General features: G+C 42.4%; 1 long non-coding RNA gene across 3 annotated transcripts; it reads left to right on the top strand.

The window, feature by feature from the left end:
* Window positions 1-181: 181 nt before the first annotated feature.
* Window positions 182-23515, top strand: LOC143987226 (uncharacterized). Of its 3 annotated transcripts, none has more exons than XR_013276616.1 (4): window positions 182-243; window positions 12707-12839; window positions 14257-14372; window positions 23352-23515. It is a non-coding gene; the product is annotated as an uncharacterized LOC143987226 (long non-coding RNA). The 3 variants fall into 3 exon arrangements; XR_013276615.1 differs by lacking the exon at window positions 182-243 and adding an exon at window positions 9549-9714 and having other exon boundaries at window positions 12710-12839; XR_013276614.1 differs by lacking the exon at window positions 182-243 and adding an exon at window positions 9550-9714.

Raw genomic sequence — 23515 nt, 5'->3', positions numbered from 1 at the left:
TAGGTTAATTGCCATATTATAGCCTAGTATTCTCATTAGTGTAGCACATTCAAACATATGCTTTGACCTGTTATCTTGCCTTGCGATAATATACTTACTTTAGCTAACATCAGGTGACTTGTGGCCTATTACCTGTATGCTAACATCAATTTTTATAACCAGGTGTGTCAGATTGTACGAGGCGGTTTACAGAGTCGTGGCAGAACAGAAAACACATCATCATAATAATCGACTTCTGCGGAGGTAAGTGCTACATATGATTTTACATTTTAACTATAGATACGCTTTAACACCTACATTCACACTTTAAATTGCATGTAGTTTCAGTGTCTTTTTCTCATGAACTTGCACTTGTTTAAATGTGCAATTGTAATACACAGTTTTTATGTCTTTTCTTGTGTTTTATTTCTTTCCCTTTAAAAAAAAGTTTTTGACATCTCTATTGTTTGGAATGCATTCCAAAAACACCCACTTGCATGCTCTGCAAGATTGACAGCTTGCCCACTCCTCCTTGCATGGCTCTCCGACCACACTGCTAACAAAGAAACACACAAATAAATGCCACCTCGCAGAGCTGTACACATGCCGCTACCGTGATGCTTTGCTTCTTGACAAAAATTAAATAGCTATAGAAATCGGCAGGCATACGACTGCCAAATGTGACTTGTTTAGTCCCATTACAAGTCGCTGATCACCGTCATTAGTAATATAAAAAAAAAAATCCAGTATATATACAAGCGTTTGTAGGCCAATCAATATACACTTATTGGGGAGTTTTCTTTTCATCAAAGACATGTAGAAGAATACGTTTATGCCAAAATTTATGAAATTAAAAAAAAAAATTATTGGATATGTATGAAAGTAAAAAATATTTTTTTTTGTTTTTGTTATTTAAATGTCAGCCTTTTTTCATTTATATCACAAAAAATAAAAAACCCAGTGGTGATCAAATACAACCATTAGGCCTCATTCACACGAGGCCGATCCGCTGCCACGGAGTCCGCCTCTGTCCACCAGCTCAGGTCCCACTCTGCTCACTGAGCGGGGAGGGGCTTGTCGAGCGCCGCTGGTTGCTATGGAGAGATCAGACGAAAACAGACAACATGTCAGTTTTCATCAGATCTCACCCGATCTCACCCGATCCGCCAGTGTGTGTGGGAACTCCCACCCAAGATCCACTCCCCCACCAAAAAAAAAGATACGCTCATATGCATATATATTTCACAGACAATACAGTGCAACATTTATTGTAAAGTGCCAGTTTACAAAAACAAAATAAGTTAACTTGTCAAACTAATAGAATAATCACCACAATGGGTGATGATCTTTCCCTCGCAAGGAATTTCACATTCCCCTTAGGGGTTATCACTCACCAGATATACCGTATTTATCGGCGTATAACACGCACCCCAAGTTTAGGAGGGAATTTAAAAGAAAAAAACTTTTAGGAGGGAAGTGTAAGGAAAAAACTTACATTTAAATGCCCATCAATACAGCCTTGTCAGTGTCAGTTGCAGCCTTATCAGTCATTTGCAGCCTTGTCAGTCATTTGCAGCCTTGCATTGCAGCCTTCCATTGCAGCCTTGTCAGTCATTTGCAGCCTTCCATTGCAGCCTTTTTAGTCATTTGCAGCCTTCTATTGCAGCCTTGCCAGTCATTTGCAGCCTCGTCAGTCATTTGCAGTCTTGTTAGTGTGTTTGCTGTTTAAAAATGGCGCCGCCGAGATACAGAGCGGATGTCCTGTGTATCTCAGCGGCGCTCTGTAGTTCTCGGCCGTTCTCGGCGGCCTTCGGGTATTTTCGGCCGCACTCGGCTGTTCTCGGCTATTTTCGGCCGCTCTCGGCTATTTGCGCCCACACTCGGCCGTCCTCGGCGGCTTTCCGAAAATAGCCCAGATCGGCCGAAGATAGCCGAAAATACCCGGAAACCGCAGACAGCGGCAGAAAGGGATAGAAACAGCGGGGGATCGGCGTATAACACGCACCCACGATTTCCCCCTGATTTTAGGGGGAAAAAAGTGCGTGTTATCCACGATAAATACGGTAAGCATAAAACAAGCCTTTAATATGCCCAGAAATACGTCATTCACATCTTGAGTTGGAACAGAACCGTAAAATACCTCTGCACATCTTGAGTTGGAACAGAACCGTAAAACACCCCCTCTGGCCATAGAGGATACTGGCCATCCTGGACTCTGTCATGACTGCTCATGAAGAACTTTGACAAGGGAATCTTAACATCCTTCCAGTATGGACCTCCACGTGTGTAGATGAAGTTATGATATAAATCATCCCACTGAAGTTAAAAATAGGTTTCAGACTGTATATTCACCATCCAGGGCCGTCCATGTCCTTGAATTTTCAGGTGCAGTGTATTAAAGTTGGACCAGTCATAGTTCCATTTATGTCCAAAAGCTCCCTCCACATGCATGGTTGAGTAATCGTTGAAATGTACTCCTGTTCTCCAATTGACTTGCTTCAATCCTGCGTATACCCCTGAAGGACCAAACAGCACTTCCGTTACAAATTGTGACATGTCATGCTTGTAACGAAACGTCCCACGCTCCGCTTGAGTGCATTTGTCATATACCGCTTCCTTCCAGTCTGAATATAGATATCAGATATCCCACCACTGCCATTAATGTAACAAAATGTCCCACACTCCGCTTGAGTGCTTTTGTCATATACCGCTTCCTCCCAGTCTGAATATAGGTATCAGATATTCCAACCGCTAACAATCACAAAATGAGACAATATTTTATATATATATATATATATATATATATATATATATATATATATATATATATATATATATATATATATATATATATATATACAGTGGTGTGAAAAAGTGTTTGCCCCCTTCCTCATTTCCTGTTCCTTTGCATGTTTGTCACACTTAAGTGTTTCGGAACATCAAACCAATTTAAACAATAGTCAAGGACAACACAAGTAAACACAAAATGCAATTTGTAAATGAAGGTGTTTATTATTAAAGGTGAAAAAAAATCCAAACCATCATGGCCCTGTGTGAAAAAGTGATTGCCCCCTAAACCTAATAACTGGTTGGGCCACCCTTAGCAGCAACAACTGCAACCAAGCGTTTGCGATAACGTGCAATGAGGCTTTTACAGCGTCCTGGAGGAATTTTGGCCCACTCATCTTTGCAGAATTGTCCTAATTCAGTTACATTAGAGGGTTTTCGAGCATGAACGGCCTTTTTAAGGTCATACCACAACATCTCAATAGGATTCAGGTCAGGACTTTGGCTAGGCCACTCCAAAGTCTTCATTTTGTTTTTCTTCAGCCATTCGGTGGTGGACTTGCTGGTGTGTTTAGGATCATTGTCCTGCTGCAGAACCCAAGTTCGTTTCAGCTTGAGTACACGAACAGATGGTCGGACATTCTCCTTCAGGATCTCTTGGTAGACAGCAGAATTCATAGTTCCTTTTATCACGGCAAGTCTTCCAGGTCCTGAAGCAGCAAAACAGCCCCAGACCATCACACTACCACCACCATATTTTACTGTTGGTATAATGTTCTTTTTATGAAATGCAGTGTTCCTTCTACGCCAGATATACTTGGACACACACCTTCCAAAGAGTTCCACTTTTGTCTCATCGGTCCACAGAATGTTGTCCCAAAAGTCTTGGGGATCATCAAGATGTGTTGTGGAGAAATTGAGACGAGCTTTGATGTTCTTTTTGCTCAGCAGTGGTTTTCTCCTTAGAACTCTGCCATGCAGGCCATTTTTGCCCAGTCTTTTCCTGATGGTGGAGGCATGAACGCTGACCTTAACTGAGGCAAGTGAGGCCTGCAGTTCCTTGGACATTGTTGTGGGGTCTTTTGTGACCTCTTGGATGAGTCGTCGCTGCGCTCTTGGGGTAATTTTGGGCGGCCGGCCACTCCTGGGAAGGTTCACCACTGTTCCATGTCTTCGCCATTTGTGGATAATGGCTCTCACTGTGGTTCGCTGGATTCCCAAAGCTTTGGAAATGGCTTTATAACCCTTTTCAGACTGATAGATCTCAATTACTTTCTTTCTCAATTGTTCCTGAATTTCTTTGGGTCTCGGCATGATGTGTAGCTTTTAAGGATCTTCTGGTGGACCTTACTGTGTCAAGCAGCTCCTATTTAAGTGATGCCTTGATTGTGAACAGGTGTGGCAATAATCAGGCCTGGGTGTGGCTAGAGAAATTGAACTCAGGTGTGGACAACCACAGTTATAGTATGTTTTAACAAGGGGGGCAATCACTTTTTCACACAGGGCCATGATGGTTTGGATTTTTTTTCACCTTTAATAATAAACACCTTCATTTACAAATTGCATTTTGTGTTTACTTGTGTTATCCTTGACTATTGTTTAAATTGGTTTGATGTTCCGAAACACTTAAGTGTGACAAACATGCAAAGGAACAGGAAATGAGGAAGGGGGCAAACACTTTTTCACACCACTGTATATATATATATGTATATATATGTATATATATATATATATATATATTATACACACACACATACAACATTCCAGTGTGGCTGTACAGTGATTCAGATTAGTACAGATCAGACTGGATTTCTTGGTCACCCTGTGCCCCTATTAGAGACACAGGGTGACTTAGACATAGGAGGTGCATGGGGAGCTGAAACAAGTTTTTCCCAACCACCCCAGGGCATTCTGGGTTCCATGGGTCCCCCGCCCAAAGTGACTCTGTCACACATTGTATCTTTCCTCTCCATTTACAGAAAGAGAAAAACACAGGGGCAGGCTTTACAGTGATTCATCACTGTGGTAGCCAATCAGAGGATACCACAGCAATCAGGTGACCGGGAATCGGGAGATCTGGGTACTAATCATTAGTACGGGGCCCAGACCCCGGTCTCTGTGGTGTGAGGTACGCTTCCAGCACAAATGGAGGTACGTATGTATGTGGCCCCACAGAAAAAAGCCAAGTGCAGTGGGGCCGCATATATGTGTTACATTGGCGGGAGGGGTGAAAGTAGCGTAGTGCTAAATAGCAAAAAATGGCCTGGTCGTGAAGGGATAAAATGTTCCAAAGCTGAAGTGGTTAATGTTCTTTTAAATCACTGACATGGAATAAACATTGAGCAAGTGAAGTCACAATTCCTAATCTGTATATTGTCAGTGACTCAAAGTGTTGAAACTCGAGGAGAGGTCGGCCCTAACAGCAGCTCACCACAAGTCACCGCACCTCAGCTCTGGCAGCATACAAATTTTAATATTTCATTTTGTGACACTTAGGCATTCTGTGCCAGAAACATGGGCAAAACCGTGCGCTTTCCTCTATGGTACTTCTATGGTTCACAGGAGTGCAGTTAGTTCTGCACTCCTGTGACCCGTTTCAGCAAACAGTGGGCTGAAGCCGGCTGTCGGCTGACATCGCAGAGCTGGTCCAGGCTCGATGCAAGATCATGACAATGAAGTCGGGATCCGCCCACATGCCTGGACCACCACCTGGCTCAGCCTCTCAGCAAGTCGCTGAGAGCCTGAGCTGGCCGCTCCCACCCCCTCCACAGCCCAGTGCTCCAATGAGGAGCACCGGGCAGAGCAGAGAGCTGGTGACTGACAGCTGTGAGAACAGAGTGATCGGTGGTATTCGATCACTCCGTTTTCAGTGTTAGCCGGCGGGGGGACAGATGCAGCATTGGATTGATCGGATATTTTAATAGCAAATCCCCCCCCCCCCCCACACACACACACACACACACACACATCTGCAGACGCTTGCATTTTCCCAAACACCATGCAGTTGGGTGCTTTATAGAATGGGCCAGGGACTTATTTCCCTGTGTTTCTCACAGGTAGGGCAGCCCATTGAAATGAATGAGATGCCCTATACATGATGCCTGGGGCTGCACGTTGAACGCATGGGTGCATGTGTACACGTAATAGTGTGAACCAAAGCTTAAAGTATAACTAAAGGCAAAACTTTTTACTTTCGTTTTGGATAGAGTGGAGAGGGATTAGAATGCTTGTAATTTTTTTTTGCCTCTCTGTTCCCCATTTCACCCTCTCCATTTGTCCTGTTTACCATTATCATTGAAAGTGAACGTAAAGGAAATCACAAATTTTGAGTTGTTCCCAGAAAAGTAATAGAGGGAAAATCTTCCAATGGGGACACTAGTTCTGGTGACCCGGGGGTCCCAAATGTTTTTTTTTTCAATTTACATTTCCTCTCACTTCCTGTTTGGCTATGGGACAGGAAGAGAAGGGAAATCTCCGCAATGGGACACATATCTTTATAACCCTCTCTTACTTTATCGAAAAGAAAAAAAAAGTTTGGCTTATAGTTCTACTTTAAAAAATTGTGAACAGTGCAATGCATTAAAACAATGCATCCCACCGCCCTATGAATCAAACGCCTTGCCACACACAAAAAGTTTCAATTCCAATGATAATGGTAAACAGGACAAACAGAGTGAGTGGATCTCCCTATCAGGGGCACAGTCATCAATAAAAACCCTGACAGGGGTTCTAAGCCTTATAGATCTAAAACTAAAAAAAGAAAGGTTTTGTTGTTAGTTACACCTTAATGTGTATTTCTAGGTAAACATTTTTATTATTAGCTTTGGATAGAGTGGTGGAATGATTAAGCTCACCAAATACATTACAATCTAATTGTACAATCTTCATTAGATCTACCAACAAGCTTGTAGTGGAAGGGCCTGCCTAATTGGATAGATTAGGTAGGTCCTCATATTAGATAGGTTTGGTAGATCTAAAGTTGATTGTATGGTAATATGGTATAGCGTATGGTGAGTCCTAGACTCTCTGTCTAGTTTTTATCACTTTCATTGTCCCCACTGAGGAGATTCACCCCTTTATGCATCTTGGTGACCAATGTAATTGAGAAAGTGAGGGGAAATCCACAATTTTAGAGTTGTCCCCAGAACAAGAAGTGAGGTGGGTTGGTCTAATGGTGTCCCCTGGAAGATTTCCTCTAGCTTCCTGTTGTGTCTCAGGTACAGGACATGAAGGGAAATGTCCCCAGTGGTACACAGACAGCAATGCATAAATTGGCAGGTGGTTTTAACCCTTCTCTACAGCATCCAAAACCAAAACTTTTTAATTCTTCTTACGCGAACATTCTCCCTGCTATGCAAACAGTCTCTGCTGTTTTATCAATCATTCCCAATGACTTACAAAGTATGGAAGCCACTGGATCAACATAACAGCCATGATAGTGCATCTCAGGAGGTGAGGACAGCCATAACATTACATCTTAGGAGGTGAGGATAGACATGACAGTACATCTTAGGAGGTAAGGACAAACATGGCAGTACATCTCAGGAGGTGAGGACAGACATGACAGTAAATTTCTGGAGGTGGGGACCAGTGAAGTAAGTAATTCAGTTAAAATAAACTGAGTTACGTAACACATTTACTTTAGAGGGTAAAGAGTAATCTAACTGATTACTCTTCCCCTCATGGTAACGCCGTTCCCATTACTTGGGCGGCGTTACCGCAATTACATCTACTGCCTGGGACCAGGTAAACAGGACTATCGAAGGAGGTGAATGTCGTCGCCTCCATCGGCGAGATTGACACCTCGCTAGCCCCGTCGCCTGGTATGGATTTAAAGGGGAACCCCGACGGTGAAAAAATGGCGTGGGGGTCCCCCCAAGTTCATACCAGACCCTTATCCGAGCATGCAGCCCAGCCGGTCAGGAAAGGGGGTGGGGACGAGCCCTCAAAATGGGCGGGTGCTTTGGGGAAGGGGGGCCCTGCGGCCCCCCCATACCAAAGCACCTTGTCCCCATGTTGATGAGGACAAGGGCCTCTTCCCGACAACCCTGGCCATTGGTTGTCGGGGTCTGTGGGCGGGGGGCTTATCAGAATCTGGGAGCTTCCTTTAATAAGGGGGCCCCCAGATTCCGGCCCCCTACCCTATGTGAAAGAGTATGGGGTACATCGTACCCATTCACCTGGGGAAAAAAGTGTACATAAAAAAACACAACACAGGTTTTTAAAGTAATTTATTAATCAGCTCCGGGGTCTTCTTCCGTCTTCGGGGGTCTTCTTCCGACTTCTCCACTCTGTTTGGCCTCTTCTCCCGGTGTCCGGCCTCTTCTCCTGCTCTCCAGCGTCTTCTCCCGCTCTTTCCGGTTCTTCTCCTGGGCTCCTCCCCTATCTTCTTGTAGCTCTTTTACTAGTGGAGGAGCCCGGTCTCCTCCGTCCTTCTTCCCTAGTCCCTTCTCTGGTCGCCGGGTGATGTCACACGGTGGCCCCGTCCCTTATGATGACAGGTCCCGAGGCATGCTGGGACTGTGACGTCATAAGGGGCAGGGTCACCATGTGACATCACCCAGTGACCATGCCCAATTCATACAGTATATAAGTGATCGCGCAGCCCTCACATGGCATTACAGTGGGAGAAAGCATCGAGTCAACATCGGAAGAAGAAAGAAGAGAGAAGAAGGATGGAGGAGACCGGGCTCCTCCGCTAGTAAGGCGATACCAGGCGATGGGGCTAGTGAGGTGTCATTCTCGCTAATCGAGGCAGCGACATTCACTTCCCTCGCTAGTCCCGTCTATAGAATATTAAAAAAAAGTAAAAAAAAGTCAGTTACTTTGCTGAGTAACTAATTACTTTTCCAATGTAGTAATTCCAATGGAGTTACTAACGCAATTACTTTTAGGGAGAAGTCATTTGTTACTTTAACGAATTACTTTTTTAAAGTAAGATGATCAACACTGGTGGTGACAGACATGACAATACATCTCAGGAGGTGAGGACAGACATGACGGTACATCTCAGGAGGTGAGGACAGACATGACAGTAAATTTCAGGAGCTGGGGACAGACATGACAGTGAATTTCAGTAGGTGGGGACAGACATGACAATACATCTCGGGAGGTGAGGACAGACATGACGGTACATCTCAGGAGGTGAGGAGAGACATGACGGTACAATTCAGGAGGTGAGGAGAGACATGACGGTACATCTAATGAGGTGAGGACAGACATGACGGTACATCTCAGGAGGTGAGGACAGACATGACGGTACATCTCAGTAGGTGAAGACAGACATGACGGTACATCTCAGGAGGTGAGGACAGACATGACGGTACAGCTCAGTAGGTGAGGACAGACATGACGGTACAGCTCAGTAGGTGAGGACAGACATGACGGTACATCTCAGGAGGTGAGGACAGACATGACGGTACATCTCAGGAGGTGAGGACAGACATGACGGTACAGCTCAGTAGGTGAGGACAGACATGACGGTACATCTCAGGAGGTGAGGACAGACATGACGGTACATCTCAGGAGGTGAGGACAGACATGACGGTACATCTCAGGAGGTGAGGACAGACATCACGGTGCATCTTAGGAGGTGAGGACAGCAATGACGGTACATCTCAGGAGGTGAGGACAGACATGACGGTACAGCTCAGGAGGTGAGGACAGACATGACGGTACATCTCAGGATTGCAGGGCAGTTGCAGGCTGTGTGTTAAATCCCCACTCCCTCCCTTCTCCTCCCTCCTGGCAGTAGCTGTAGAGAGCATTTCAGGAGGAGACTGGATAACAAAACAGCCGCATGGAACACTGGGATGTGTACTCTGGAATGCAGCAAAAAAGTTTCAACACCCACAAATTCTAGTAAACAGGGAAGGAGAGCAGAGAGCGCCAGAGGGACTGCCAAACAACCAAGCATCCAGAGCAAGGTCTTCTGCACTGCCAGGACAGGTGAGCCACTGCCGTATGTGATCCTTACTGCTGACAGCCTATCAGGAAGGAGACTAATCACTTCTAGACACCTTAACGTGCAGGAAACATAATTCAAGTGGTTGTAAACCTCTGAAATATGAACAAAGCATATTCCTCTATTTTGTGTATTTGTCTCAGTCCAGAACAGATAGGGATTGATTTGCTAAAGGCAAAGAGACTGTGCACTCTGCAAAAGTAGTTGCTCCAGAGCTTAGTAAATGAGGTTAAGGTTCCCATTGCAAAGAAATTCTAATCATGTGCAAGGAAAATAAGCAAAAAACAGCATTTTTGCTTGCACGTGATTGAATGATGGAAGTCAGCAGAGCTTCTCCTCATTTACTAAGCTCTGGAGCAACTGCGCATATAGAGTGCAACTGTACTTTTCAAACTGCACAGTCTACATGCCTTTAGTAAATCAACCCCGAAGAGTCTGACTGCAGATATTGGGGGAGATTTACTAAAACTGTTGCAGCTGTGCATTGTAACCAATCAGTTTTTAACTTCAGCTTGTTCAGTTAGGCCCCTTTCACACATGCTGATGGTATGTCCGTATTTCATCCATCCGTTTGCGGATGAATTACGGACATCCATTCATCCCTATGGGATAGCGGGTGTCTGCGGATGAGCATCCGCAGACACCCGCTATTGTCCGCCTCCGCAACAGTCCGATTCTGCAGACGGAGGAAAATCCTATTTTTCTATCCGTCTGCAGAGCGGATCGGACGAACACGGACACACGGTCCGTGCTCGTCCGATCCCCATAGAGGAGAGCGGAGAGCTGACAGGGCGGTCCCTGCACATTGTGCGGAGACTGCCCTGTCCGCAGCCGGCTCAGCGGGGACAACGGAGCGATCCCCGCTGAGCGAGCGGATCTTCACGGGGCGGATCATTACTGATCCGCCCCGTGTGAAAGAGGCCTTAAGCTTTGACAATAAAACCTGGAAGCTGATTTCTATGCAGAGATGCACCAGATTTTGCATCATGCTGTTTTAGTAAATCAACCCCTCTGTCTTAAAGTCACTTTAAGGCCGGGTTCACACCGGAGCGATGCGGGAACGCTGCGAATCCGCTGCGTTTTCCCGCATCGCATGCCTCCCGCCGGCAGTTCACACTGCCCTATGCGGACTGCTGGAAGTGTCAGTGAAATGTTAATGGCACCCCCAGATCAGTTCGCATATCGCAGTGCGATCTGCAAACTCGGACAGGAATCGGATCGCATGGTGTGAACACCCATGCGATCCGATTCTGCTGCGGACCAAAAAAAGGGTCCCGTGCGAGTTTGCGGCAGGTGCGATGCGAATTCAGCCATACTATCTGTATGGCTGAACTCGCATCGCACAGAGATCGGATGTGATTTGCACTGCAGTGCGGTGCGAATCACATCCGGTTCTCGCTTCCGCAGCAGTGTGAACCCAGCCTTAAAGGGTGGATCTATGGATCTATAAATGGGATATACTTTACAAGGCAAGCTCAGTTTTTTTTTACTTGTTTCATACTATTGTTACATATAAACAACGTTTACCAACCATTCTACCTCCAAAAGTCAATTGCCTCATTCATAGTCCCACACTCCTTTCTTATTTACCTGAATCAGGGATGGAGGTACATTATGTGTGCCTCATTTAAAGTCCCAACCCCCCCCCCCCCCCTTCTTATTGATTATCAGTAGCAAAGCACTCTGCTTGGTTGTAGTCGATGCAATCACCCAGAACAGGAACTGCCTAGCAGGGAGCAAAGGGTAACTCAGTTCTACAACCTGCAGGCAGGGATCACAATGGCAGAGGAGTGATGGCAGTCTACAGCAGGGGTGCCCAACCATTGGTCCACAGGCCAAACCTCTGATGTGGACTTACCTAGGTGGATGCAGCATTGGTCTGATGCTGCATCTGTCCCCCTGGTGTTTCTAAGACTGAGAAGCAAGCGATCTAACACCATTGTTTGCTTGGTTCTCACAGCTCCCCAAGCCGAGAGCTGCCGACTGTTAGTTACTGGCTCTCTGCTCTGCCCCCCCCCCCCAGCTCAGGCTCTAAGTGGCTCGCTCCATTGTCGTGATCTTGCCCAAGCCTTGACCAGCTCTGTGAAAACAGTAGACATCGGACTTCAGCCCGCTGTCTGCTGAAAACAGGTCACAGGAATGCAGAACAAATTGTACTCCTGTGATCCACAGGAGAAGTACAGTAAAAAAAGTTTTGGCTGTACTTCTAATTTAAACCTCTGATAGATTTTATGATCCTTGGCTAGAAGAATGAATCAAAGGGCAAGATTGATATTGATGATAAGGGCTTATTGTGTTCTTTGTGTTGTGTGCTTTTATGATGATAGAAAAAATACACTTTATAAGACATCTGCTATTGCTTTATCTATAGTCAAAGCTTTTTATGGCTAGAGTAGAAAAGACATATTTTTTTTGTAGTCTGTGTCCTGCTGGAGAGATTTCCATGAACTTCCTATTCTGGAGACACAACAGGAAATTAGGAGATCTTTCTAAAGTAATTGGAATTCCCATCTTAAAGAGTTGACATAGGAGCAACAACATTTTTCCCCAAAATCTTATTTTTTTGGGTATAGATATAAAAAAAATTATAAATACCTTAATTCTCCTTTTTTTTTTTAAAGGGGTTTAGGATGATGGGAGGCAGGGTTTATGATCATGTGACCTTCGTGACTGGCTGTGACGGCGGACAAATGATCAGAAAAGCTCCAGATCGCAAGCACCAACCGGCAGCTTTCCATTAGCCACTGGTAACTGTGGTGGGAGCTGGCAGGGTGCATGCTCTCGGTGCAACTGTTTTTGCAATGTTGCACACGAATATAGGGAGCAATACAGAGAGGAGTGGATACTTTTTTTATACAAGTACATGGTACAGCAGGCACATATTGGGAATATGAATTCTTTAATACTGTTGTGTTGTGGTAGTGATGTAGATAGAGTCTTCCTATATAAGATAGTAACTTTGTGTTGTTTACCCAGCAGGTGAGATTCCAGCGTTTTACTGTTAACATGCCTCACAAGTTCACCATCCGCACCTACTTTTTCCCTACATTTTGTAATCACTGTGGTTCATTATTATGGGGCTTCATAAGACAAGGTTTAAAATGCGAAGGTAAGAAATGTAAAAAAAAAATTCCACCTGTTGAAAAAATATTACAACTATAGTTACATGCATTTAAAATTGTAACCATTTCATAAATGTATGCTATAATTCAAATAGTCATTTAACCTATTCACTATAGCATTGTCTGTGTCCTCCATGGTTAGATTTTTCCTTGCTTCCTGTCACATTGAAAGTAGTCATCAAGACAGGAATTCTCACAAAGGGGGATACATACAGCAATAGAAAAAAAAATATGTATAAAGGGAGTTTAAATATAAGTCATTAGTGGACATATTTGCTGTGTAATTCCACTAAGCAGGAAGCAGAGCTTCACAAGTCATGGGCAAAAATGACTGCCCCCATGAAGGACCATAACCAACATGACAGACATTGCAACCATAGTTAAAGGATAAATTCACCTTTGGGAAAATGGTGCATGTTCCACCTGTTATTAGGGTTGAACCTGGAACATGTCCCCACTCCTGCAGCTCTCCCGCACCCCTGCAACCCCCCATTCCAATTTGAAAAGAGCACGGGCGTGCAGGGCTCCACCCACACAACTGTGTCATTTATTCACAGAGTTCTGTGAATGAATACTAGTTCCATCAGCCTTTGTAGCTAATGGCTTGTAGTTCTCAGTGAACTGTGTGGGCACTAGTGAGCTCTCTCGTAGTCTGTTGAGCTTCCTGTGATTCAGTATCTGCCTGCCCGTATCAGAGGTATGGGCAGACAGCTACACTGACAGTCTGCAGGAGCCAGACATTGCACCCGCGATTTGCTGATCTCTGGTGCCTTGCTATACAGGGTCCAAAAAAAAAAAAATTGCAAATTATTTTCAAAAAAATTTACATTTATTCTTTTTTTTAAGAAGGTCAACTTATCCTTCTAGTAGAATTAGCAGCTGAGAAGTACTTACTGTTAGGCTCGGTTCACACTGCCACGACTTGGGATTCGACTTGTGAGACCCCAAGCTTTGTGACATGTGAAATCGAATTTTAGTCAATGGGAGCTGTCTTAATTAGCACAACTGAAGTCGCTCTGACTTTACAAAAGGTTCCTGCATTACTGCAAGTTGACTTCTATCCGACTTGTGCCCATGGACTTTTAATGGAAGTCACCTCAAAGTAGGATCCTCATCTTAATTGAGGTGATTTGGATCCAACATTACAGGAAAATTACCTAGGCATTCCCTGAAGTCGCTTCAAAGTCGCACTGAAGTCACCTGGCAAAGTCGCAATGTAAATTACTCAACATTCAGGTTGCGGCAGTGTGAACCAAGCTTTATGGTCTGATCAGAATCAAATATAAGACTTAGAAATTCAAGCATAAGAGCTGAGGGTACCAGGATTTGATGAGCATGAAAATAGGAGTAGAGATTAAACTTGTTGAATTATTTTTTTTTCTTTGTTTTGCAATATTTGTCCAGGGTGTAAAATGAACATACACAGACGCTGTGAATCCATTGTGCCACCAAACTGCAAAATGGACTCTCCAGAGAATCTTGGCATTACGCCAGATGAAATGTCAGCTCCTGGGCAAAAGGTATGACCTTCTTCTGTAATGTGCATCTTTTTTAAATTTTAAATGATATATTAGAGATAAAAATAATTATAAATATATATATTTTTTTATCTGTAGTTACTTATATACAGAAAACAAGATGTAGGTCAGGAGAGATCACTATTATTTGAATGGTCTAGTGTTGCCTTTGGGTTTTAAAAATTGGGCCACCAATGCCGCTGTGCTGATGAAAGTTTGCGGTTGAAACACACATGTCAGTATTTGGGGCTGTATACAGTCATCCACAGCCCTGACCTTTCAGAGGAAAATGCTAGCCTTTGGCCAGGAAAAAACTCAAGTTAGCCTATCCAAAAGCTCAGGCAGAGAGAGATCTGCCATGTATTCCATGGACTTCATGTAAGCCAGAAGCCTCTGTTAAAAAAAATGGGACTGTGGCATGATTAATTTAATATACAGATTTATGTGACTGCCATTGATTTAGGCTTAAATATGAGAATAATCAAGAGATACATTTAAAATGAGAAGAAGCAGTGGGTCAATGATGAGGAAACACCACTCAAGGTGTGCATGTCGCAAGTCTAGTGTTGCTTCCAAAGACGAAGTGCCTGCCAAGCTCTCCTCCGAAATCAACAGGGAAAAACGGATGAATGGCTGCACACTCTGGAAGGATGCCAAAATCTTTATTGTAATGATCAACAAATAAAAACATATACAGCACATCGAGCACCAGGAGAATAAAAGGTTAATGTGTTTCATGCAAATAACAGCGTTTAATCATAACATTGTCATTGCGTTATCATTAAGCGCTGTTATCTGCGTGAAGCGCGTTAACATTTTTATCTCCTGGCGCTCGCTGAGCTTTATATGCTTTTCTTTGTTGATCATTACAATAAAGATTTTGGCATCCTTCCGGATTGTGCAGCTATTCATCCATTTTTCACCTAGGAAGCAGTCGGGGTAAAATTATGTTACAGGGCCTTACCCTGTAACTCATATCACTAGTACATATGTATATAAATTCATACATATACACCATAAATCATAAAAAATATTAAATTATAAAATTCAGTTTTAATTCAGTTGTAGGTAATCTAATGTTTGTATGCCCACACTAAGGTAGAAAAAAAGTGCCTATTTCATAATAACAATTAAGTGCTACAAACTAGTGTGTTGGCTGCTGCTGGGAAAAAAAGGTGTGCGGACCCTTTAAGCATTCATCTGTCACAGGCACATTTACACTCATTTTTTGGAGAGTGAGGGCACAAAAGGGGAGCACAGCACCCTATCACACATAAGAAGATTTGGAGCACTGATAGCACTTTGAAGAACTTTGTTGGGAGGAGTTTGATGATTTTCTGCACAACTGAATTTTATAAATTAATATTTTTTATGATTTATGGTGTATATGTATGAATTGTATAACTTAAGGGGACAGCGCTGGGGATCTGCATATATATCAACTCAGAAATTGTATTGCAGAGAATACCAACTACAAACAACCCCAGCGGAAGAGCGCAGCTGAGGGTAACACTTACAATTCAGATCAAGGCAAGGTAAAGTTGCACCAACAGCATCCGTCTTCAGAGGGCAGAATGTGGCCTGGCTGGTGTCAATGGGAGGTTGCAGTACAGGATTGCAAGTCCCTAGCCTGTGCCTACTCATCTGAAACCTTTCTCTGCTGCAGTCACTTTCCATGATAGATGGGTGGTTGTTCCCTACTCTTCGTAAAATGCTTGATAAAACCTAGAGGCCGGGACCTATAAAGACACTGTTGACCCAAAGATGGCTGCCAGAAGTCACCTGGATGCAACATAGCCAACTGGAACACTGCCTCTAGAAACCTAAAAACCATAGGGAAACCAGGTTTCTCCTGACTTCCTCTCCAGGCTGTGATACCGCTCTGGATGAACGCTGCCTACAGTGGAGAAAGCAGACTGCACCTGCCTGCAATACCTCCCTCCAGTTCACTAGCTTGGTAAACCATGCCCCTTTTGTAAAGTTATCCTTTAATAAATCGCTCTGCCCACCCCACCTAAGAGCAGCACACATGGGATAATACATACTTTCCTACCTAGTCTAGTGGTATTTTCTCAGAAAAGTTTTGGCCAGCTCCCCTTCATAATGCACAAGCGTGCCATAGGGGTTGATTTACCAAAACTGGAGAGTGTAAAATCGGGTGCAGCTCTGCATAGAGACCAATAAGCTTCCAGGTTTTCTGTCAAAGTTTAATTGAACGAGCTGAAGTTAGACTCTGATTGGCTACCATGCACAGCTGTTTCAGATTTTGCACTCTCCAGTTATAGTAAATCAATCCCATAGTCTCATTCATTCCTATAGGTAAGCTGTACACTAGAGGACCACTGGAGGCTGCTTGAGTACAGCTTACCCACAGGAATGAATTGGACTGCGGTGTGCATACACAGTAAAATAGACAGTCAGCCAGAACCATGTTAAAGAAACAACCCCAGGATCAGGGAGGAAGGTAAGCAATTGCCCAGAGGTGCTGCAGTCAAGTGGGTGGGGGGTTACAGTATTAAGGGACAACTCCATTAAAAGTAAATTTGTCTTTTATGGCTTTAATCATTTTTACGTTGTTTTTTTAAAGTTATAGTCACATTGGCCAGTGTATAGTGCATTAGACATTATTAATTCTTATCTTAATATCAAAGGGAAGAGTAGTATTGGAATGCCTGAATCTATACAAATTTCTGCTAAAGGACCTGAGATTTAAACAGAGTTCCCAAAATCCTCAGACTTTCCAGTTTTTATTATTTGGCCTATCAGAAATTTAAAGTAGAACACCAATGTGGGAAAGAATTGAAATCTGCCAGGGTTTTGTGTCCCGTTGGAGTAAAAGAGTTGGAAAAGATTAGAAGCTCCATCAGGTTTAGGGTTTTCTACTGTCCCCAGGTTTTAGGGTTGTCTGCTTTTCCCGACTTCTGCCCTCTTATGTAAATACCCCCAACAGGGACACAGACAGCTGTAAAAGCCAGCCTTCCCCTCTCAAACCTAACAAACTATTTTTTCTTCTACTTTGAATTGTAAAATTAACTTCTACTGTATAGAACAAATTCCCTAGCATTTTCCTTTTGCAAGCTAGAAATAAATAATAATTATTATTATTATTATTATTATGCAGGATTCATGTAGCGCAAACATTTTGCGCAGTACAATTACAATACAGTTCAATACAGAAGGAATAGGAGGGCCCTGCCCATGGAGCTGACAATTTAAAGGGAGGGGGAGGAGGTACAAAAGGGAATAGCTATGGGGATGATCTGATGGAGGTGGTTGCAGGACAGATTTTTGGAGGAGGTGAGGTAGGCTTCCTTGAATAAATGAGTTTTCAAGGAGCGCCTAAAAGCTGACAGGGTAGGAGCTAACTGAACATACTGGGGTAAGGTGTTCCAGAGAATGAGAGAGGTTCTGAAGACGTCCTGATGGCAAGTATGGGAGGAGATAATAAGGGAGCTAGATGTCTAGGGAGGAACAGAATGGATGATTTAGGCAATTACTCAACGTGAGGTTGGTGATGTAGCTATGGGCAGTGTTGTGGATGGCTTTGAATATTATACAGGGGTCCCCGGGTTACAAACAAGATAGGGACTGTAGGTTTGTTCTTAAGTTGAATCTGTTTGTAAGTCGGAACAGATACATTTTTTAAGTGTAGCTCCAGCCAAAAAATCGATTTTTAAGCTTTTTGGATAACATAGGGAAGGGTTATCAACCCTGTAACATTTGTTTAGCTGTCTGTGCCCCTGTACAGAAGATTTCACCTCACTTTCTATCCCAATGATAATTGGATTTTGAAAATTTTGGGCTGTTAAGGAAACAAGGATTGCTGATAAAGCATCAGTGGAGACACCTTTTTCCCATATTAACTCTTACAGGAGAGAATTTCCCTTCCTAGAGGTAGATTTCCTCTTACTTCCTGTTATCTCCCTCTGCTTGTAAGTAGGAGTCGTTTGTAAGTCCGATGTTTGTAAGTAGGGGGCCCCCTGTAGTTTGTAATTTTAATTTTATACACTGGACTAGTGGAAGCCAGTGAAGGGATTTGCAGAGAGGGGAAGCAGTCATTGATTGATTAGTAAAGTGTATAAGTATAAAAGCAGCATTCATGATATACTGAAGGGGGGTAGCCTGTTTAAAGCAAGGTCAGTGAGAAGGAAGTTGCAGTAGTCAAGGCAGGAGATAACCAGTGAGTGAATATGCTGTTTTTTATTGCTGTTAATAAAGAAGGGGCGAGTTCTGAAAATATTGAGGAGGTTAAGACCACAAGATTTGGCCAGTGATTGGATGTGTGGAACGAAGAAGAAGTCAGAGTCTAGGATTACATTTAGCACCTTGGCATGTGCAGAGGGACCAATAATTTTGCTGTTTATCTCAATTGTAAAGTCATAAGGACGGGGATCGGGGAGGAGTAAATTTTACAAGCTCAGTTTTAGACAGATTGTGATTAAAGAAATGGTATCAATTAAAGATAAAAATGTGTGACACGTGAGGAGATAGAGGGGTGAACTGGGGACTAGGGAGAAAGATTTGTGTCATCGGCATAGATGTGGTATTAAAAGACATTGGAGATTATCAACTGGCCCAGGGAAGAGGTGTAGAGAGAATAGGAGGGGCCCAAAGATGGAGCCTTGAGGTACACCAAAAGAAGGAGGAAGAGGAGCGGAGGAGATAGAGTTTTAGTTGACAGTGAAGGTGTGCAGAGATAGGTAGGAAGAGAACCAGGGAACAGAGTTGCAGAGGCCAAGGGAGTGGAATTTATTGAGGAGGAGCTGTGACCATGTCAAAGGCAGTGGAAAGGTTTAAGTATGAAAATAGAGTAACAGCAATTGATTTTAACAGTTAGTAGGTTATTAGCAGGGATGTGTGGTCAGGTGAGGCAGAGCCATGAACATTAAAAAAATAAATAAATCTAGCGTTGAGGGTCCTAGCCCACAGATCTTCACAAGTAGGTAGCCTAAGTCCTACCCCACACTGGTAAAAATGTGGGGCTCCTACGACCTATGGTTCCAGAGATACTGGGCTCCTTGTGCAGCCTGTCAGAAGCAACACAGCGGCCAGTTTAAATACAAGCTGGCACACACTGTTTGAAGCAGACTGAGAGGATGAGCTTACAGTGACTCTCCTCACTTCTTGTGAGAGGCACTGAGCTCAATGGACAACTCGGAGTCTTGGACCAATGGTAAAGTACCATTAGCCCCAGCTGTCCAATAAAAATGCTGCAGTGGAGGCACGCCTCTCACTGCACTGTCATAGAAGGGGCGTGTGTCTAAAAGACAAATGCTTCCTTCCAGTCCAGCCCTCTCAACTACATAGAAGAATCATGGGTTTATGGGTATAAGATTTACCCACAATCCCATGTTTTTCTCACACAGTTAAGAGGGAGAATGAGAATCTGCTGCTGTTGAAAAGGTACTGTTATAATTAAACTAAATCATATATTATTATGCTATATGTTATCAGATAATAATTTATTATTATTATCTATTTACTGTGAAATTACTGGTTTGAAGTTATAACTTCAAACTGCAGTAAATTGTCTGTTAAGCCACCTGCTTGAGTACAGATTTAGAAAATATACTAAATTACATTAAAAATAATATATAATAATTATTTGAACATTACTTATGGAAATTAACCCCTCGCCACCCAGGCCAATTCTGACACTTCTCTCCTACATGTATTAATAATTTTTTTGCTAGAAAATTACTCAGAACCCCCATAAATTATATATATATATATATATATATATATATATATATATATATATATATATATATATATATATATTTATTTTGGCAGACACCCTAGGGAAAAAAATGACGGTTGTTGCAACTTTTTATGTTACACGGTATTTACACACATGCTGTACGCTTTAAAATTGCGGTGCCTGTCTTTTGGCAAATATCTCCTAAACCGTGTAGGTTTAGGAGATATTTCTTGGACCTACAGGTAAGCCTTAATCTAGGTTTACCTGTAGGTCAAAGTGTGTTGTAAGGGTTTACAACCACTTTAAGAACCCTCACCCAGAATGCACAGCAAAAGTGACACTCCCACTGGGTGGGTTCCGAGAGAAGACTGGCACTCAATGCACCCAAGTGGACAGTGTTCTAGCACCTGCCAAAGATGACAGCATCACCCATGGTCAAGCAGAACACAATCCAGCCAGACTAGTACTGAGACCAAAATTTAGAGTAATTAAACCCAAAACCAAACTGCAGTTCCAGGAATATTAAATGGCAAAAACACATAGCGCGTGCTCTTCAGGAGCGGGCGCTACACATTGTTCAAACAGGTGGTGTCCTGTGAGGTTTCTTTAAGTATTGGGGGTAACCAGTGCACATTTGAGTGGAGAGGAAAAGGTGCCAGTGAAGAGCGAGAGATTGTAGATGTGGGTTAGAGAGTGTAGGACACAACAAGAAGGGAGACACACTAGCTGTGATGGGACAGGGTCCAGCGGAGAGGTGGGCTTCATAAAGAAGTTTGGAAACTTCCTCAGTGGTAATAGGGTCTTTCACCTTGGAAGAGAAAGCTGGACAATAGGGAACTCATCATAAATAGTGCCAATCTTATTTTTTAATTGTCAATCTCCTTGGCAGTAAGTAAGTTACCAGGTGGAGGTAGTGTGTGTGTGTGTGTGTGTGTGTGTGGGGTGAAATAAAGAATGAAAGGTAGAAAAGTTGAAGAGGATTGTATGAGAGGGTTTTAACGAGAGTGGCATAGTATTTTTTGTTTAGCAGCGTGGAGGCAGGATTTGTATTTGAGAAGGGCAGATTTGTAGAGGGTGAAGTCTTGCAAGGTTTTATTTTTATGCTATGCTTCCATTTTCATCTGTTTGCCAGGGTTATAGCAGACAAGGCCCGGTTTTGTATGTAGAGAGAGGAATGAGTGTGTCTAGGGAGAATGAGAGTAAGTTGCTATAGCTAGAAGTGGCCAAGACTGGGCAGAACAGGGGAGCAATTTTGTTATAAAGGTAGTCAGTAGCAGAGTAGGGAAGTCTTGAGGTGGTGAAGGTTTTTACTAGTAACTGCTGGTTGGAGGCATATGAGGCTGGAGACAAGGAAAGTGTGAAACTGATAAGATAAAAAAAGAAGTGTTAAAGAGATTGCAGGAAGTGCAGAGGTGGGAGAATACAAGGGTTCAGAAAGAGCAAGAGATAAGAAGTGCAGTAATATTGAGAGGGCAAGAGTGAGGGTGATATGTATAGGTTGTGGGCTGGAGAGGAGGGGTAAAGAAATGAGAGTTTGAGGCGAGAGGGCACTATTGCAAAAAATAAGGATAGTGAGAGCAAAGTGAGAGAGGGCGAATAGAGGGAGAGAAATAAGAGATGAAAGGACACTTTGTGCCGTGTTAAAATTGCCAACACTTAACGTAGAAAATGGCACTTTACACAAAAATGCTCATGCCTGCCAACCCTAAGAATTTATACTTGAATAGGGTGGGAGGAGGTTTAAAAACGTAATCAATTAGGAGCCAATATATAGGGGGTCCCCTACTTACAAACATCCGACTTACAAATGACTCCTACTTACAAAAACGGAGGGAGATAACAGGAAGTGAGAGGAAATCTACCTCTAGGAAGGGAAATTCTCTCCTGTAAGAGTTAATATGGGAAAAAGGTGTCTCCACTGATGCTTTATCACCAATCCTTGTTATCATAACAGCCCAAAATTTTCAAAATCCAATTATCATTGGGACAGAAAGTGAGGTGAAATCTTCTGTACAGGGGCACAGACAGCTAAAAAAAATGTTACAGGGGTGATAACCCTTCCCTATGTTATCCAAAAAGCTTACAAATTGATTTTTTGGCTGGAGCTACACTTACAATTTTTTACCTGTTCTGACTTACAAACAGATTCAACTTAAGAACAAACCTACAGTCCCTATCTTGTTTGTAACCCGGGAACCACCTGTAAAAGACACATTGGAGAAAGTGGAGGTTAAAATCAGCTTTGACTATAATAAGCTCCATACAATTCCAAATATTACTGGAAGCCATTTCTAGATACTTCTGCAGTGTTTGTTTCCTACTTTGATCTCTACAATGACCAACAATGTCTACATTAGACATGTGCAATCCGTTTAGTTCTGAATTCGGTTTTTAACAAATTCTGACAAATTCGTTAATTCGGAAACATCCGAATTAACGAAAACCTGTTTAACTAATTATACTGAATATTTGTAAACTCGTAAAATCTAATATTCGAAAATTTGTAACTCTGTACATTCGTACATTCGTAAATTTGTACATTCAAACATTCGCAAATTCACATTCGGAAATTAGTACATTTGTAAATTCGTAAATTTGTAAATTCGGAAATCTAAAATAATAATTAACTAATAATAACTTAACTATTACTAACTATTAAATTAACTTCCTTTCAAATTTGGCTGTTAGTGAAAGTAACAAACACAAATTTATCCGAAGTTACGAATTATCCAAAATAATGAATGCCGTATCCAAACAAATGGAACGTAATGAATTAACAATAAATAACAATAATAATAATAATAAAAACGTTTTATTATTATTATTTATTATTCATTTGTTCCATTCAATTTGTTTAGATGCGGCATTCGTTATTTCAGATAATTCATAACTTTGGATAAATTTGTATTTGTTACTTTCACTAACAGCCAAATTTGAAAGGAAATGTAATACCTATAATTTAATAGTTAGTTGCTATTTCAGATTTTCGAATTTTTGGGATTTCGAAATTTAGAAATTTCAGAATTTTCCTATTTTACGAATGTACAAATATACAAATTTTCGAATTTACGAATGTACAAATTTACGAATTGCGATCATAATGAATGACCCGAAAAACTAAAAATAAAACGAATGAAGCGAAAACAAACACATTTTTTAGCAGTGCACATGTCTAGTCTACATTATTTAATTCTGCTCTACAATACTGATCTTGCCTCACATGTTATATGTATATGTGACATAAATTTTTTTGTGTTTCTGATGCTATGTAATGTATTTAGTAAAACACAGGTGCTCAGGAGACTCAGCCGCTGGTTCCTGGGAGTCCATCAGTGGAAGACAATAGGTTCAACATCTCCAAATGATCTTATCCCAACATTTCCATGTGATCGGGGTTTATTTTTTATTTTATTTTAAAAAATAAAGTACAATGCATTTTCAGTGA

This window comes from Lithobates pipiens, unplaced genomic scaffold (genome assembly GCF_037356315.1).
Source record: "Lithobates pipiens isolate NorthernLeopardFrog02 unplaced genomic scaffold, aLitPip1_a1.2 Scaffold_18, whole genome shotgun sequence".
Taxonomy (NCBI): domain Eukaryota; kingdom Metazoa; phylum Chordata; class Amphibia; order Anura; family Ranidae; genus Lithobates; species Lithobates pipiens.
Note: the sequence above shows the minus strand (reverse complement) of the source record. Positions and strands in the feature narration are given on the sequence as shown.